This window comes from Pomacea canaliculata, linkage group LG1 (assembly GCF_003073045.1).
Source record: "Pomacea canaliculata isolate SZHN2017 linkage group LG1, ASM307304v1, whole genome shotgun sequence".
Lineage (NCBI taxonomy): Eukaryota > Metazoa > Mollusca > Gastropoda > Architaenioglossa > Ampullariidae > Pomacea > Pomacea canaliculata.
The window spans coordinates 15,552,663-15,570,771 of record NC_037590.1 but is presented as its reverse complement, the minus strand read 5'-3'; positions in this window follow the sequence as shown (position 1 = coordinate 15,570,771).

The following is an 18,109-nucleotide window of genomic DNA, read 5'->3' as shown; positions in this document are numbered from 1 at the left end:
AGTGAATAAACGGTTCCTGTGTAGTCTGGATACACCTCGTTTTATCACCTCCCCGCTAAAAAGGAACTACCAAAAAAATCCAACTCTGAAGAAATAAGATAAAATAAAATAAAATTGTAGACGTTTGTGCGGCGCCTGCTCCAGCTTCTCACATTTCTCCTTATTTTGCTGCTCTTGTCCGCCATCCTCTTTTTCATGTCGGCCGAGACCTTTTTTTTCCCCTTTTTGAGAGAGGGGGGAAAGGTGATGAAAAGGGAGGTAATTCACATTTGCTCGTGTTCTTACAACGCAAATTCATTTCTTGCGTTTAAATTTTTTTTTTTTCTTGTGTTTTTTTATGACCTTACCATTTATTTCAATGTTGAAACAATCATGCCCCAAAATTGGGGTTCTGCTTTACCCACGCTCTTTTTCTCTTCTACGCCACTTCCTTTTAACTTTCTCTGTACTTCCTTCACTCACTCGCAAACACACATACAAATCATTAGCTATCCTTTCCGAGACACAAATATTCGAACTATTGCATCTTAAGGTCTGAACACGAGGACTAAGGAGCAAGCTCTGATCTGTCAGAGGGCCCGCTGTCAGTCCAGCAACCATCAGGTCGGGTCTAGAACAACATGAGGGTAGTTGGCAGAGACCTCTACACATTCTCCAGCATGTTTTTCTAAGACAGAACTTCTTGCCAGCTCTTTCGCTCCCTCGGTTGAGTGTTCATCCAAAAATGTACAGCAGTGTGCATCGTGTTGTCATGGAGTGCGCCAAAGTGTTGTCATGGTGAGTATCAGCCATGATGGTGTGTGGTAGATACATACGCAGTCCTGCCAGACAAAAAATACAACTCGCGCCTGCTTGTTCTCAGAATAAAGCAGTTATTGCAGTCATTCCAACACAAGTACACAAAGGGTCATTGCAGGATTTTTTAAAATTAAAACTAATTATGCCAAAGCTATATTCCTAATGACTCCCTCTATTTTTCTCCAAGCTTGCCTCTCTTCCGCATTCTTTAGTGATGGAGAGCTCGAGCCATGTCTATTCTCCACCACTGAATGCTGTTATTCTCTTGTGTGATACATGAATGGATCTTTCACTGACATGTAACAGACATAATCCGATTCTAACTCCCTGAGTTGTTAGTCCTAGATGTTCTAGAAAGTTGGTTTGAACCGACTTGACTTCATTCAGCTCCATCTTGTCCTCTTGTCCTGTCTTCTGGTTTACTCTGCTATGTTCTTTGTTACCAAACTCTCACTTGAAAACTAAAATATATTCGTTTCTTTTTAGCTGTGTGCTTATTTGTGTTATTCCAAGTTGGCTAGACCAACGTGAAGATGACTATACCAAGAGACGATTGCTATGCCAGGGCGGAGATGGCTGCACCAGCACAAAGATGTCTTTGCCAGTCTCAAGACTTGCTGCTCAACTGTTCAGCAGCTCGGCTGATACAACAAAAATTCCTCCATCAAAAATAGAAAAAGTCAAATGAAATTTGCTAAATGTAGCTGATTAAGCGCTCTGAATGTAAAGTCGATTCCATCTCCATGCACGCTTCCTCTTTCTCTCCATCAGCCTCAAGGCAACATCCAGTCGCCCTGCAGGCAAGCGCCGCTTCATTCGCCTTCTGATAATTTCGGTCTCCGACAAGTGGAGCATCTGTATATTTCGACTAGAGATATGCTTTGATTCATCCTCATTCATGACAGTCTTCTCTATTTTACATCGTTTTAATTCCATCGCCCAGATTATTGGGAAGAGTTATTGATCAGGCAAAGACGTCCTTCCTTCCTTTGTTTACCGTTCTCTACGTTTCTCATTCTCATCTTCCACACTCAAAATAAATAACTCTCTATGTTTAAATATGTTTAGGTGCACACGAATCAACAAATATATTTTCTTTCTGGGAAGAAAAGGGGGAAAAAAACAGAGGAAGAAGAAAAGGAAAGATTGAAAGAAAGAAGAAATAATGGAAACGAAATGGAGAGACATAAAAGAAAACAGGAAATGTACAATATACAGATCATGGACACGTTAAAGCTTTCTTTTTACTTTTTTGAAAAAAAAAAAATTTCGCCATGAGACTTCAATCGATGCTCTTTCACAAATAACATTTTTATTTAACGTCAGTTGCGTCGTTAAATATTCCAGTGCTAATCGCCAATATCTGTTTTCCACAGAAAGCCATAGGCGCTGCTTTTTTTTCCAATTCCTGGTCGTGAAATGATAAATTTTACACATTCCAGCGTAGATGAACACTGGGAGCGTTCATCGACTTCCTGTAGGTTTAAAAAAATGTAAAATAAATAAATCAAATATTTTCATAGGGTGAGGTTGGTGTCAGAAATAAAGTGAGCGTGTCCAACGTTTGACGAGAAGCTTCCTGACTAAAGAGACGAACACTAGAGCTATCCTCCACCCCTTGACAATGGATGTAGAGTTCATCATGGGTATCTGTATCTCTTCCTACATGCTATTTCCAGACAGGATATACAGGATATTTTCCTTTCAACCCTTTCTAAAAAAATTACAGTAGAATGTTTTATTGTGGTTTTGATTCTTTTCTCTCTCTCTCTCTCACTCACACACACAGACAGCTCCTTTCCTTACTCTGATGTTCTTTGGCTACTTTCTCTTGAATCGTCCTACCTTTCTGCACCGGAAATTGAACTTTCTGAAAGCACCTGCTGTGTCCGATCGGCAGGTGACAGGCAGGGGGAAGCTTTACACATCATTTGATCCTCGGAACGCTGTTGAGGAATTACTCGTTGGCGTTCCCTGCATCAGCAAGAGGAGATGCATCAATTAACGGCCCCCCAGCAGTAAGCCTGGCATCAAGTTGTGCCGGCCCTTCTATTCATCGCCAGTTTCATCAGCCGTCACACTTATAACGATCGCTGCCGGCAAAGATCGCACGCGCCGAGCTAAATTAGAACTTGATAAATTGTATTTCATTGCCCGCCCGTCACACGGTGGTCGTGAGGTCGGCAAAGCAAGCTAATCACGTGACAGGAGGGCTACAAGTGGTCTCAGTATTATATAGGTGTATGTGTGCGTGCTTCCAAGAGAATAAAGTGTGTGTGTGCGTGGGAGTGTAGTTATTCGTGCTCTCCACTACTGATTCACGAACATTTTGCGCATTAATTCACGCAAAGATAAACTAAACCTCACTATTTTTTTTATTACACACACAATCCCCCAAAAAACCCCAAAAAACCAACCCCCCAAAAAAAAAAAACTGCCACACTTATTGGCCAACTGAGACAAGCAGCACAGCGCACATACCCAGGATTGATATCCCTGTAAAAAAAATGATTTGTTTAGCCACGAACTTGTATGACTGGACTGCTGGCAGACGATTTTTTTTCAGTTAACTACTAAAACGAGGCATGAGACTACAAAGCTTCCGGTTTAGCCGCATTCATTGTTTAGGCTCGCCAAGACTAACAGCGGAGAACTTCGCAAGAGGCTAAGCGTTGGTCTTGGCTGACAGACAGCAGTCCACCTATACACGTCCATGGATTTAACAAATATGACTTCTCACTCTTTGTTCCATACAAATTAACGGAAAGTCAATCATCACAATTTAAACTCACATGAATTCAAGCCATGTAAAGACTGTCATCAGTTTCCTTACGCAGCCGGAAGTTGGGTGACAGGTCCGTTGGTGAAAGTCCTTCACTAATAGAAAACATAGAAGTTCATGACACCGTGTTCTGAGGTCATCGCCCGGGAATCCACGTGATTGTGACGAAGTGCCGGCCCCATAACTAGGGAATCAATGTGATTGTGACGAAGTGCCGGCACCGTAACCAGGGAATCGATGTCCTCGTGAATTACACATTAATTCGAAGACAAAAACGTTGCTTACTTGGGATGAGAATGTTTTTGTCAAGAGATACGAGCTTGCCCATAGGACCGAGAGATGGCGCTGTATAACTTTATGGTTGTTGTTATTATTAAATATGTAGGCGCTGCTCAGGGAATTTAGGGTCCTGTGAGGTAGGCCTCTTAATGAAGACTGTCGGTCAAGCTGTCCCTTCACCTTCAGCTGTCATCTTACTTTACCTAAAACATAACTTATTCAACATGGTTACAGCAAATGAAATAAATATCTTTGCTCAAAAATACTGGTTATGGAATAAGCAATTCTTTTCCCCCAAAAAGCCACCTTAATAAAATTACGACAAATAAAGAAAAAGTTGTTTACCGCAGCCTGCTAGAGTTCAAAAGACCCGTTACACCTAGAAATTTTATTTTTCTTTTAAAACTTGACAGGTATTCTTCGTGCCTAAAACGTGCGGACTGACCTGTCCATGACCCCTAGCGTGCTGACGTAGCCACACCTCTTTGGTGATGATAACAGTTACACCGTGTTACCTGTCACGTGACAGTGAGAATGAGTGAGAGTGTGAGAGGTCAAAATGGATTACCTGTCTGCTCAGTCCACGTGAAACTATCAAGTTCCTCAGTCAAGTCAAGATGGTCCCTTCTGTTGGGTCTCCCCGTCTCTGGGTGCGAGGAAGAGTGGCTCGCTGAACATAATTTTTACGTTTGAGAGATACGTCTGCAACACACCCCATCTTCTTGGCTACACCTGCGTGGACTGATGGACGGACAGCAATGTTGTCAAAGAAAGAAGGAACAGGAGACGTGACAAAAAAAGGACAAAAGAATAATACAAGACTTTGAAGTCCGTGTTCGCAACGAACAGGTGTCAAAACAAGGAAAGAAGAATAAAAAAAAAACAAAAAATGAGAAGTAAACAAAACACTATTCCCAGTAAATGATTAACTCCCCTGGTTTGTGACAGGTAGCAAACGGATCTATACAGGATGCACCAAAGGAGATAGAAAACGGTAGTCGGTGACCAGACGACGTGGTTGTCACGTGACAATAGTCAATCAGCTATTGGCTGCTTTGCGGCGCTGCCAGTCTGGTCAGATTAGGGGCAGTTAATCGAGTCCATAAAGAATTGAAAGAGAGCCAGGATTTTAATCGAGGTGGGATGATGTTACGCTCCGTACATCCCTGAATGGGTCCGCTCAGACGCCAGCCCTTGACATGATTGGCTGAGGTTCCCCTCTCGGCTTGTCAGTGAAGAATACCTTCTCCAAAATTCACAAAGAAGCACTTTTTCCCGAAACCGGCGCCGCTGCCCTGTAACTATGCAAACATCCCTGCCGACCAGAAGCTGGGCATGGTGTCAGGACTACTGATCATAGACTGTAAACACAAACAAGCTGTTGACAAAGGCAATGAGCAAGCGGACGCGATCTCTGACACACCAAAACAAATCCTGAAAGCTCGAGCTTTTCTACAGGATTGTTTTTTCGCTCTTTTGAGACCAGGTGCATAACACTCTTCATCATCCTAAAACTGTCTTATACGAGAGATAATCAAGATTTATCACAGATATTTTTGCAGCTTCCAAAGAATGATTTCTCGTCTAACCTTTAGAGAAAAATTAAACTTTAATTCGTTTCTCGTTGCGGAAGCACACCTCTTCTACAAATTTTCGAAAAAGAAATTATTTGAAATTAAAACGAATTTAACTTTAATTTTTTTAAGAGAAACGTTTCGTGCATACTGTCCTGGCTAACAAGAGAGTGTGTAGAAAACGGTCCTGCAACACATTACTGCGCATGCGTTAATACAGTGCCATACTTACCATTGTCAGCCAGAAAATCTTGTTGGTGCCACTGCCAAGATCGCCCTTGGAACGATTTAAAAAAAAAAAACAACCTTCGCTTGCTTGAAGGAAGATCGTGTCTGTTCTTTTTAAATTTAGATTATTTTAGTGATAAAATAACTGAGCTTAGATGAGCCTCGCAGAACCAGGCAGGGAGGAACCACACCATGCACCAACGTGTACGCCTTGACCTCGTGAGGATCTCCGAAAGAAAATGAGTTATCCACAGGGGATGCTATTAATCTTTATCTCTTCAAAATACAATAATAATAAAAAATCTGTCGAGCAAAGAAAAATTGACAAAAGACAGTCCTAAGATTTTCCGATGAAATTTGTTTATATTCGCACATTAAAGGTCTAGTGAGATTCCTAAGCCTGTATCCTCAAAACAAACGATGATGTTCGCCACGATTTCGGGAGAGAGTATCTTGCACTGAGTTGACCCAATCGTTAGAAAAAAGAATTGCACTAGACTTGACCTTTAATGTCTCCCAAGTATTTTATTTTTCCGTTGCTCTTTAACGATACTTTAAAAGCCTGTAAGCTTGTTTCCCCTTTGGCACCTTGAAATGATCTCGTGTCTTCATTCAAGTGAATAAGAACTTAGGGAATAAGGCGCACAACATAAATTTGTTTTTCGTTCTTACATACACTACACCCAATAGAAGACACAAAGAATATTTTTGCCTATCGAGCAGTTTTCTTGTGAGGTAAACTCTGTGAAGATTTCGTATCATTTGTACCCTACAAAAATGAACAGCATCTCAAGACCCTCAGAAAAAGAAAACTGTAAGTGGCTCACCGTTTCTAGGATAGGGTCAAGCTCAACTCTCATCTTTCGCAGCCCTAGTCCTTCTTATCTGATAAACCATGTCTCTGCTCCAACTAGTCTCCCAGTCACAAGCCTAAGTAAGGGACATTGGATAACTCCTTGGTTAGAGTGGTTGGTGGCGTCCGAACCCAGAGGCGACAGGTTCGATACTCGTGTGAGATAGCAAACTTTCCATTTTCGTCCTAGCTGTCAGGATTCCACATAGAGTTGAAGAGGATAAAGAAGCAAGAGAGTGTAGATGGGCCTTTACAAAAAGCTGTGTCTTGGAAAAGTGAGATTTCTCAGACCTCCACTCCCCCAACGATCTTAAAACGGTTAGAGGACGACCGTTACTTTTTTTAGATGAAGTTCGATCTTTGTGCTTCAAATTTGATGGCAGTAAGATAACACTACTAAACCCCTTTTTTCTAAACTAACAGCTGCGTTTACAGTGTGAAGCTATACGAACCACTCCACCATGGATAGCTAACTGGGGTTTCGGGGGATGGGGAATTGTTGGGAAAAGAGAAAACAACTGCGCTGAAAGAATCCTCGTTAGGCTTAGGGTATCCAGGGTCTCTGCACCCCATCCGTCGACACCTACAATCAGACCATCCCGGTTCTTTTGATGGAATCGATTTCACCGCCATAGGCGACTTCAGAGCTCTTCATCGCCTCCCTCGTCTGCTGGTCAGCCAGAAGCGTTGACAGACAAATTGAGCAAGGTCAAAGGTGAGGCGTCTTGAGAGCAGCAGCGGACTGTCAGGGAGCCAGAAGCTGTGTCAGTCTTTTTTCAGTTTTACGATGACGATGACAGCTGCTGCCGGTAACATCGTCTATGAGGCGAGAAACACTTCACCGCAGTGTACGTTTGACGGACCCGAGCTACGACCCTTGAACTTTTTATGCCCTGCGTACAGCGCCGGAACCTCGATGTGATGGCGATGGCGTCTGTGATGATGGTCTGAATGTCTTTACTGCTGTGTTTGTTATCGGAGTCAGACTTTACAGAGTGGAATGGATGTCGGGAATCATGATCGGCGAAAAGTTTTGAGTCTGTACTTTTCCTGTTTGTGTGGGATGCAATCGCTGACTGCAATCGACTTCAAATTGGGAGATCGTTGGTTCAAAATTCGACCGGAGAATGCGAATGAAAAAAATCTCTGTCCACCCGACATATAATAATAGGAGTAATAGGCGACGAAAGGAGAGAGTCGGGCTTTGCCTCCCAAATTCCGTGCTCTAGAGACGTTGAGCCACTCACCATTTCACGTCCTCTGTGACCGACCTCCAGGTTAAAAGACTATTTTTGACTTTCTCATCTCGAATATATGGAAACCTCTCTCTCGCTTTCAAAATAAGTGAAACTTTGCAAGCAATGACGGAAGACTTCAACAGCCTCAGTTATAAATTTTTTTTAATTAAATTAGTTTTTATAATTCAATAAAGAGTTCCTTCAAAATACTATTTTCTTTCACTTTTCAGCTCGGCGTGTACTGTGGCTGACTGATCGTCGCAGAGGTCAAAGGGTAAGATATGTTTGGGTGCATTCTGAGCGATGTACGACGAGAAGGAGAGGCGATGAATCACGCCTGACCGTCACAAACGATGTCTGCAGACATGGGGATCATCACAGACGATTGGGTACGCCTGCCATTTTATCAAATAGTCGTGCCCCGTCATAACAAGCAGCCTGAGGGGAAGTGACGCAGTCAGGATGTGGACATGCGCAGTACCTGGCTCCAGCTCGCGGCGACTGGACCTTCGTTACGCTCGTCAACAAAACAACGCCAGGGTGAGGTAGTGAGGGTGTAGGTGGTGTGGGAGGTACTGTGACCTTCAGCTTGGGGGTAAAAGTGAAAGGTTATCATTTGCTGCGGAAACGTTCACGGGACTTCCTGCGACCGGCGCGTGCACGCGTGGGCGGGTGAACTGCTGCTGGGCTTGGAGAGCATGACGGAAGTGATGGGGGCACCGACCACAGACTGGGGGGAAGGGGAAGAGAATGAGTATTTTCTTCCAGCGTGTGTTGGCAACAGTCGTACATGGTTCACAGCCTCCTGCTGCCAAACACCCCCCCCCCCCCCCCCCCCCCCCCCCCCCCCCACCCCCCCCCCCCCCCCCCCCCCCCCCCCCCTCAGCGACACAGTTGCGCCTCTGGTAGAAGGTAAGTATATTCTTCCCACGACGATTTGGCACTGACCTCTTCTACACATGAGTGAACATCAAACCTTGCCCTCAGACAATTGTTTTGTCTATTTAGCGATTCTGGCAAAACATTCGAACCATCAATCCCTAACCCTATACCTAAGGTAAACACCAAGGCTCTTAAGTACTCTTGTCGAGCTTACAAGTTAAAACATATACGTAGGCGCGCGCACACACACACCATAACAAGAAAAAAGCGAAAAAGAAAAGCGTTGGTAAAAATAAAAAAAGTATCCAAAAGAAAAATCAAACCCTGAACCTTCTTATCCAAACCCATCCTCCAAACCACTACTCAGGTTCACTCAAGTTACTTAGTTACCAGTTAATATTTTCAAGAACATGTACTTCAGTTTGATAAAAGGTTAGCTACAACACGATCTCTTCATGCTTGCCAAAATGTCTTAGTAGCTTCCGGGAGGAGGATGCGAACGGCGCCGACCTTTGGCGATCAGTTGAGAGCAGTGTATCATATGCATGATTATGAACGGCTAATATGAGGCTATTGTCCACGGTGGTATGATGGACTGTCTGAGCGTGTCCTTAATATAAATGCTAGGGATTGGAATAGCAGAGATAGGATACTGAATGAACAAAACTATAGCTTGGTCGCAAAAAAAGAAAGAGAAATATTATGGAGAAAGAAAAAAAAAGAAATGTAGGTTCAAATCAGAGCAGCCAGATACACATTCTTCACTCATCTTAATGTAAAGAAAGAAAATAAACGAGAAAGAATAGTGCAACTATAAAGTTATATTACAGTAAAGCTATCAGGTTCCACACAGAGAACGAACAAGGTACCTGAGACGAGTTGGAAACCCAAGACAAGCGCTTGAAGAAACGAAGGAAAAAGAAAACTAAAAAAACAGAATGAAGCCATTGATACAAAGAGAATACAGGAGCCAGGTGGTGAGACGGGGAATGGAGGTGTGGTTAAGGAGTTGCAGTGGGGACAGGTAGAAAATAATGAAATATTAAAACAGTGAGTCATGTTCTGGGGCTCACACTTAACACGCATCCCGGGTAGTGAGGACCGGTCTCAAACCCCAGACACTAGATTGATGGTGATCGCAAACGAGGCTGCTAAACTGCTTGTATTGTGAGTGTACCACTTCTAAAGGGGATGAAGTATTAAACTGAAAGATTGAATTAATGTGTGGTTATCTCTGCTTGACATGTGAGAAAGATGGAGAGTGTGGTGCGGGGATGAAGGGAGAGAAGACAAACTGTGGAAGGTTTTCACACTGCTTTGCTTGAACACCCTCCAAAACTCAGTCCGGCCATGTTGATAGAACTAATGCAGGTTTCGAGTTGCCGACGATGCCATCAGTTCGGACAAAGGGTGTCTTTGTGAGACCAGGCCAACAAGAACCTTTGTGAAGAATCTGCTTTCCTACTTTGTGTGTCTGGCTGCTCTGATTCCAGCGAGCTCTTGTTCTTCTTGATGTCCGTAATGCCACTTCCCATTCTCCATCTCTCTCTCTCTTTCTTTTTTTGTTTCTTTTTCGTTCTTACTTTAGTTCTTTCCTTGTTTTGTTTTGTTTTTTGTGTTTTGTGTTTTGTGTTTTGTGTTTTGTGTTTTGTGTTTTGTGTTTTGTTTTTTGTTTTTTGTCTTTGTTTTGTTTTGTTTTTGTTTTGTTTGATTTTTCTTGCATGTTAGTTTGTTTTCTTTATTTTTTCTTTCTATCTTCGTCTCTTATATCTTCGAATTTGTGATAATTACTGGGCATCAATGAATATTTCTTTTGGTGTTAGTAAACATTAGCACAATAAAAAATAAATAATTTATAACTTTTGGGCATTAACAAACGTTTGATATATATATATAACAAGCGACATAAATCAATCCCTATAAAATTATCTATCAAGCAATCTTGATTAACATGATTGTAATTAATGGAAATAATATTAAACAAAGAGAAGGAATTAAAGGAATGAGAGAGAGGTGTATCAAGGAACAGTAATGAGTTTTCATCATTCTCTGCAGTTATCGTTATCATTTCGATGTGATGACAGGATGACGACATGTTAAAGAACACGTTTTCCCGATCCTTCTCTTCTTCCATGGCTGTGCTCCTCCAACATGTAGTGTGCGGTTATTTTCTTTCCCAGCCTGCACTGCAAGTCTCGCCACGCAATGGCCACATCTTGAAGTTCGCTAAGGTCTTCACACAAGGCAGCTTTTGTCTTCCTGCAGATTGTATCGTCTACCGATACACAAAAACAACTTTGCTATCTCCACATTTACCGACTATCACACTGGGAAAAAGTCGACATTGCTGTGCACTGTTGCCACAATATCGCATTCTCCACTCTCAGTTTTCCTAACTCACAACTTCTCCATGCGATTTTTGTTTTTGTTTCCCTCCCTCGTTGGTTACACAGTCCGGTGCGTTTCTTAGTGACGATGGTAACTGGATGATAGCATCGAGAAACTCTGCTTCACCTCTTTACTATCTTTACCTTTACAAATCTTTTTTTTTCGTCGGTGTTGTTGTTTGTGATGCTGTACTTTAGTTCTAACTGATTTTTTGCTATTTTATTATTATTATTTTTTTTTTTGAAAATTGACTAAGCTCGGTCAGACACAGACATACAGGAGAAAGACTCGGAAAAAAGTGTCTTATTGTTGATGTATCAAAGGTATTAACTCAGACCTGGGCAAAGGCCGGCCCGCGGCCGCATCCGGCCCGCCTCCTGTCTCTCACCGGCCCGCCCGCTGGCCCGCCCGCCAGTATATATACTATATATACAGTATTGGGTAAAACTGAGTTAACTATATTAGTCCGGCCCTCTAAAACCATCCCAATTTCTCATGCGGCCCCTTGGGAAAATTAATTGCCCACCCCTGTATTAACCCCTCCACCTCATTCTCTGTTCCTCCACATCCTCCATCTCTGCATCCCTTGTTTCCCTCTGTGCCATACCTGACAAGATGCTCCATCTATCCAGAGGCAGGACAAGGTATTCCTGTCTGCCGGCGTGCACTCTTAGCCTGTGTTCGTAAAAGTGCCAGCAATACTTTGAGCTCTGTGTCTGCTTTTATGCACATACCTGCATTTTATTGGCTATAAACCACCACTGCATCTAAAACCTGCTTCGTTCACTGAGCTTGTGACAATGTTATGGCCGAGTTTTAAAATATTTGTACCATACGTAATCTTACAATGGTTTACCAGGCAAGAATGGAAGATAATAAACTAGGCAGGACATCGGAAAGAGAATAAAGATGATATAGAAAAATAAGAAAAAAAGAAAAAAAAAACCAGCTTCTTTATGACAGAAAATCTGAGAATCATTGCTCTGAATGCAACATGTCTAGCTTTTGTGCTGCTTTACTGCAAATTTTGTGTGGATTGTAGAATATACTTAATGAAGTAAATAAATGTCACATATTCCTCGACGACTTGTTTTCTGCGAATTTACATTCTGTGACCAGTTGATGCTAAAATCGCTTTCTTGTAGCAGTTGTTGATTTACCCTCGTTCAGGTTCGTGAAAAGTTTCCATTCCAAAAGCTGATCCGACATTTGGTGAAGACAACTCAGTCATTCAGTGCGACTAAGTGCGCATGTTACACAGACCAGGAAGTGCTTGTGGGAGGTGAGTACAGATCACTAGCGTCTTCACAAAGAATAATGCACGAGCAGCATGGCGCTGGTGTTGCCAGGATGACGGGGGGACCAAGGAGGGAGCTAGCTCTGTGTCACTCCATAGTCGCCTCCTGTCCTGCTTTCAGCGATACCAACGCCGTCTGGATGCATTATTCATATCTCCAGGATTAAACAGAATCGTTTGAACTTTTGATTCGATGACAATGGCTTTCAGCGTTTCAAACGCGGTCTCGGTGGAATAAAGAATTATTTTGCTGAAGGACTTCACGGCTTCGTGAATTAAATTTTAAGCATCATCATCGTCGTCGTCATCATCATCGTTATTATCGTCTTTCTTGCTTCTTAGTCAGCGTCTACCGTCCTTTCTTTCCAATGTTCATTCTAATATAAAAATATATTTTTTACATTCGTTTGACAAAATTAGCTCTTTTGCTGTTTAGTCCTTGTTTATTTCTCGAGGAGCATAGGGCCGGCGCAACACCTCGCCAGAAGACCTGGTTTTGGGCAGCTTCCCCCTCAGTTGGGCCCAGGTGGTTCCGACGTCCTTTGCCTTGCTCTCTACTGTTCTTTTCCAAGTCTGCTTTGGTCTCCCAACTCTCCTCTCCCCTGAGGGTTCCGTGCCTCCCTAGTAATGGTGTCAGCTGGATTGTGCATGGTGTGTCCTATCCATTCGCTCTTTTTGATGTCTTGGCTAGTGGTATTCTGGTTGGTTCTTTTCCACAGGCGTCTGTTGATCTTTTCAGGCCATCTTTTCCCCAAAATATAGCATAGGCATCGGTTTGGTAACGGACTGGAGTTTGTTGTTGATGGTGTTTGTCACTGTCCAGGTTTCAGAACCATACAGTAGACTGCAATCTGTTAAAGATTCGGGTCCTACTGCTGAAGGATAATGCTCGGGAGTTTCAGGGTGTAGGCTGTTGAAAGCATGCCTGGCCCTGTTGATGCTGCTTTTCATGTCATCATCCGCTCCACCATCCTTGTTGACAATGCTCCCCAGATACGTGAAGCGGTCTGTTTCCAGGATTTATCTCCCAGAAGTTGGATTGGAAATTCCTACTTGTTGTTGATTCTCATCAGTTCGATCTACTTTCTGTTGACCTTTAAGCCAGTCTGCTCTGCTTCCTGTGCTAATTCCTGTGGTATGCCATAGTGGATCCTCAGCCTTCAGATGACGTCTACAATGTCAAATGCCTTCTCAAAGTCCACAAAAGTTATATAGAGGGAGGATTGCCACTCAGTAGACTGCACAATGATGATACGGAGGGTGACAATGTGGTGAGTGCATGATCTATCTATCCTGGCGAAACCATACTTGTCCTGGTCTCAGTCTCTTGTCTAGTTTCTTCTTCAATCTCTCTAGTATTACGCTTGTCAAGACTTTGCTGGGGATGGGCATCAGCATGATCCCCCGCCAGTTGTTGCACTGGGAGAGGTTTCCTTTCTCTGGTAACATGACCAGATGGCCTAGTTTCCAGTCTATCGATACTAGCTATATCTTGCGTAGGACAGGCTTACAATTTTTACTGTTGTTTGTGGGTCTGCCTTTGTGCTTCTGGAGGTATGCCGTCCTGGCCTGCTGCTTTGCTACGTTTCATGCTTTTGATAGCTTTGATGATTCTGTTTTAGTGGGAGGGCTGGTGTTGACATGAAATTTTTGAGTTGCTGGTGGTATGTTAGGCAAAGATGGTGGACGAGTTCGATTCAGGATCTCGTCAAAGTGTTCCATCCAACAAGCTCTTTGTCCTGCATCGTTTATTATCGTCTTCCGTCTTCGTCTTTCGCCGGCTTGTTTGGGTTAATGTTCCTGTCTGACAGAGTTCGTGTTATTTCTATAGATGCTTCATGTTTCCCGGTATAGCTGCTGTCTCTACTTTTCCCTGTCAGTTCATGGGTGAAGCGTCTCTTGTCCTCCCGGACAGGCCTCTTCACTTGACAGTTGGCTTCCCAATATTCAGTTCTGAGACCTTTCTCTTGCTGGTCTTAACACTGGTTGAGCATTTGCTGTCTCTGGGGTCATCCATTCCTTGTGTTTGCTTTCCATCTTTTCTAGAACATCTGTACAGGTTGTTTTTCAAATGCTCTTGAGTGTTGACCAGTGGTCTTCCGCTGATTCTTCTGTCAGTCCTGAAAGATCCTCATACCTATTCTTGACTTCACAGTGATAAATTTCTCTTGTTTCCTTGTTCTTGAAGTATTGAGTATTGAACTTGTGGTGTGTGGTCTGCCTGCTGGATCAATGAGTAACTTAATCTTGAAGACTGACTCTAGGAGCTGGTGGTCTGAAACAACATCTGCAGCTCTTCTCACTCGGACATCTTGGAGACTCCTTCACTCTCGAGCAACTGTTATATAGTCAAATGGTTTCGAAAAAATATTGAAAGATAAAGGTACCCCACAAACACGCCGACCGCATTTTCATCTTAGAAATAAATAAATAAGGAATAAATAAATAAAAAATCATATCCACTTCCAAAATCAAATATTTTTCAATAAGTTCTACAAATTTATTTTTGTGAACATTATTCTGCACAGTTTTTGAGACTCGTTGAACCGCGTATCGAGCACTTAATTTCTGAGAGCGACTCCCACAAATCTTTGCGAGTTGAATGATTTGAAATGGTCTCGTCCTATCCCTGAGCGAGTTCTTATTGAGAAACCCTCATGCCGTGTATTTACTTCAATACTCCATCCAATAACGTGTCAAACAAGAGAAGATCAGAGAAGATTTCTCTCCTATCTGAGGTCTTTATCGTGAATGTCAATGGTTCATTTGCTACAGTAATAATATTGATTATGAACTGTCTGTCTGTCCTTCGGTTGATTTGTCATCGCTCTTATGTCTAGAAAATTGTTATCGTTGTAACTCTCGTTATCCCTTCTTCCTCTTTCTCTCTCTCTCTCTCACTTGCTCATAACCCCACCCTCACCCCTCCACACACATACACTCATGGTGCAGATATATACAAGCACACATACAACACACACACACACACACACACACACATGTATATATTGTAATTATATATATAGCACACAAAGTGTCCTGCTCATAAAGATGACATTATTATCTGAATTGTCTTCTTGAGGTAACTGACCAGAACTGTCTTTAAGTCATAATTCAATCGTTGTCTAGTTCAAAAGACATCTCAAGAAATAATAAGCCTTAATTAGACAGGACCTTTTGATTGCGACCGTCAGTTCCTGTGTTCACTGACCTTAAATCTCCTGACCTATCGTGTTTACATGACCCTGCTCAGTATTTCTAGTGCTTCACCCTTCCGTTTTTTGTTCTTTGTATTTTTACTTCAGTCGAGGTGAATTTGGTCTCTAACGAAGAGGATTTTTTAAAGTATTTTCTTATAATTACCTTACAGAAAACTCACATGGTGCTAACCCTGTATTTTCACCTCCTTAAACGTCCCTGTGAAATGTGTCAAAAACTTTGCAATCCACTTGAATTAAGGTGGCCTTCAACTGAAGTTCGTAACCATATTTTTCTTTCTATTTGTCTTTCCAAGCTGCTTTCCTTTGAATTTTTTTCATCCTCGTCTTCACAGTTGTACTTTTGTCCCTCTCCTTTTATTTCTTTGTTTATTAGTTTCCAAATAAGGCTGTCTACTTTTTGAAAAGTTTTGTAATATGGATTTCGAAACTGAGCAAGAGAATGAATGTGGGTCACAAAAAGCGAAATTAAAAGAGAATTCAAGCACGGCAGTTAGGAGGAAGACATGTAATCCACACTTCTTGAGGGTCGCACTTATTTCTAGGTTTTCAGTGAATTGCATAAGAACTCTTTTCTGTTGGCCCTAGAAACGGCTTCAAGTTACATATTTGCTGACGTACTCCTCAAATAGGTAAAAATTGTTCAAAGAATATACTCAAAAATTCTGCTAAACTAAATATCATGGAGACAGTAGAATGCACACGCTAATAGTGCAAATAACCCATTCGAACGAATATTTGATGTTGGAATAGGCAAAAAGCTATGTGCAGCCTCATGTATGTGAGTTGCTTACTCTCACAGGTTATGAGCACCACCACCATGGAACGTGTGGAATAAATGCATGAATAATGGACATTGGTGTCGGTGTCCAGGACTGTCCTGTGGACATTGCCCCTCATGAGCCATCTGGGACAGGGAGGCCGACAGCTTGGTGACTGCGGCTGGTCTGGACTGCATCTGGAAACAGATTGCAAGTATTTGTGGTAACGATGATGGCAGAGAAGATGAGGTGGACCAGTCCAACAGGATAATAGTGGCGAGACTTGATGTAGATGATTGAATACAATGCATTAGAAATCATATTATTCTGGTTGTCTAGCCTCGACTATACCCTTGTTATCATTAGTTAACCAAAGAGTTCTTCTTTTGTCTCTCATTCACGATCGTTTTCCAGGAAATCTGTATGTTATTCGCTGGTTTAAAAGCTAAGATTTCTAAGTGTTTATCCATGACTGTTGTCGGAACACAAAACGTGGAGGGAATAGTGAGAATGTCTTGCAGCAGACAAGTAAAAAAAAAATCCAATTGAGTTTTACAATTGATTGCTCTTTGTCTATCACATTGCCCAACATATTTCTGAACTTACGAATAATAAAAAAAGACTGATAGAAGAGATGGGCTATAACCTGACAATCTCTTCAATTATCTCTTTTTTCTTAATGTTTTTGTAAAGGTTTCGCGATAGAATTATGTGTCACAAGTGTAACCTGAGCTAGAGGCACTTTCATTTCATCAAAGTCTTCTGTACTCAGTGACATGTTGAGGAAGCCTCATGCTACTTTCTTGAGCTGGCGATTTCTCTCCCTCTCCTCCTGTCTCTTTCTTTTCCCCCTAACTATGACCAATCGGAGGAGAGAGGGGGACATGATGAGAAGCAGCAATGGTGAGGGCGCGCCAGTCGGACCCATTGTGCGTCCCGTTCAATAGGTCTTCTACTGGAGGACTTTCTGGGGCAAGTGTGTCGTGCCGAGCGACATGCCTGGACCAAAGCAGTTCTCGCCCCTTGACGATGGCGAGTAGTCGTGTCTGGGAACAGACCAGGGCGGTGATCAGACTGCAAAATTCTTTTGAATTCTGTTCCTTGTAGGAGATGTAAAACAGTCACTGGAAGCATTTTTTACGAATGCTTGAATCTTCCTTTTTTTCTCATGGTCCACGTTTTCTAGCCATACATCAAGATAGTAGCGACTAGGGACTTGTGAAGCTTATACTTCTGATGTCCCTTGTCTTGTTTAGCCTCGTCATTGCTGCCGTCGTTGCTATGATTCTTTTACATCCACTCAAGTACCGTCCGTTCGAAGCGTCGGTCCCAGGTACTTAAAACTCTTTAACTGCTCAAGTTGCATGACATTCCGATGGATTTCTGTTTCTTTTTGTCCGACAGCATTGACCATTGTTTGGTTCTTGTCTATGCTGATGACTATCCCATATGCCCTCGGACTGGCGGCGAGTCTATCCATCAAAGAGCCTGCAACTCATCATGGCTGCCTGCTATCAGATCGATGTCATCAGCAAAGTGAGGTTTGCTTAGCGGATTTCCTCCGATGGACAAGGAGGTGTGGTGCTCAGGCAGTGTATCTCGTCATTCTCTCGACATGTTGAACAACACTGGAGACAAAGGTCATCCTGAGTGGATGTCACACAAAAGCACCCTCCCACTTTTCCGTTGAGCAGCGCATAAATCCCAGAACTGACTGATTCGGACTATGCCCTCTTCAATGTTGAATTTCCACATCAAGTTACAGACTAGGCTTATTGTTTTGTAGTTTGAGAACTGTCTGCTGTCTACTT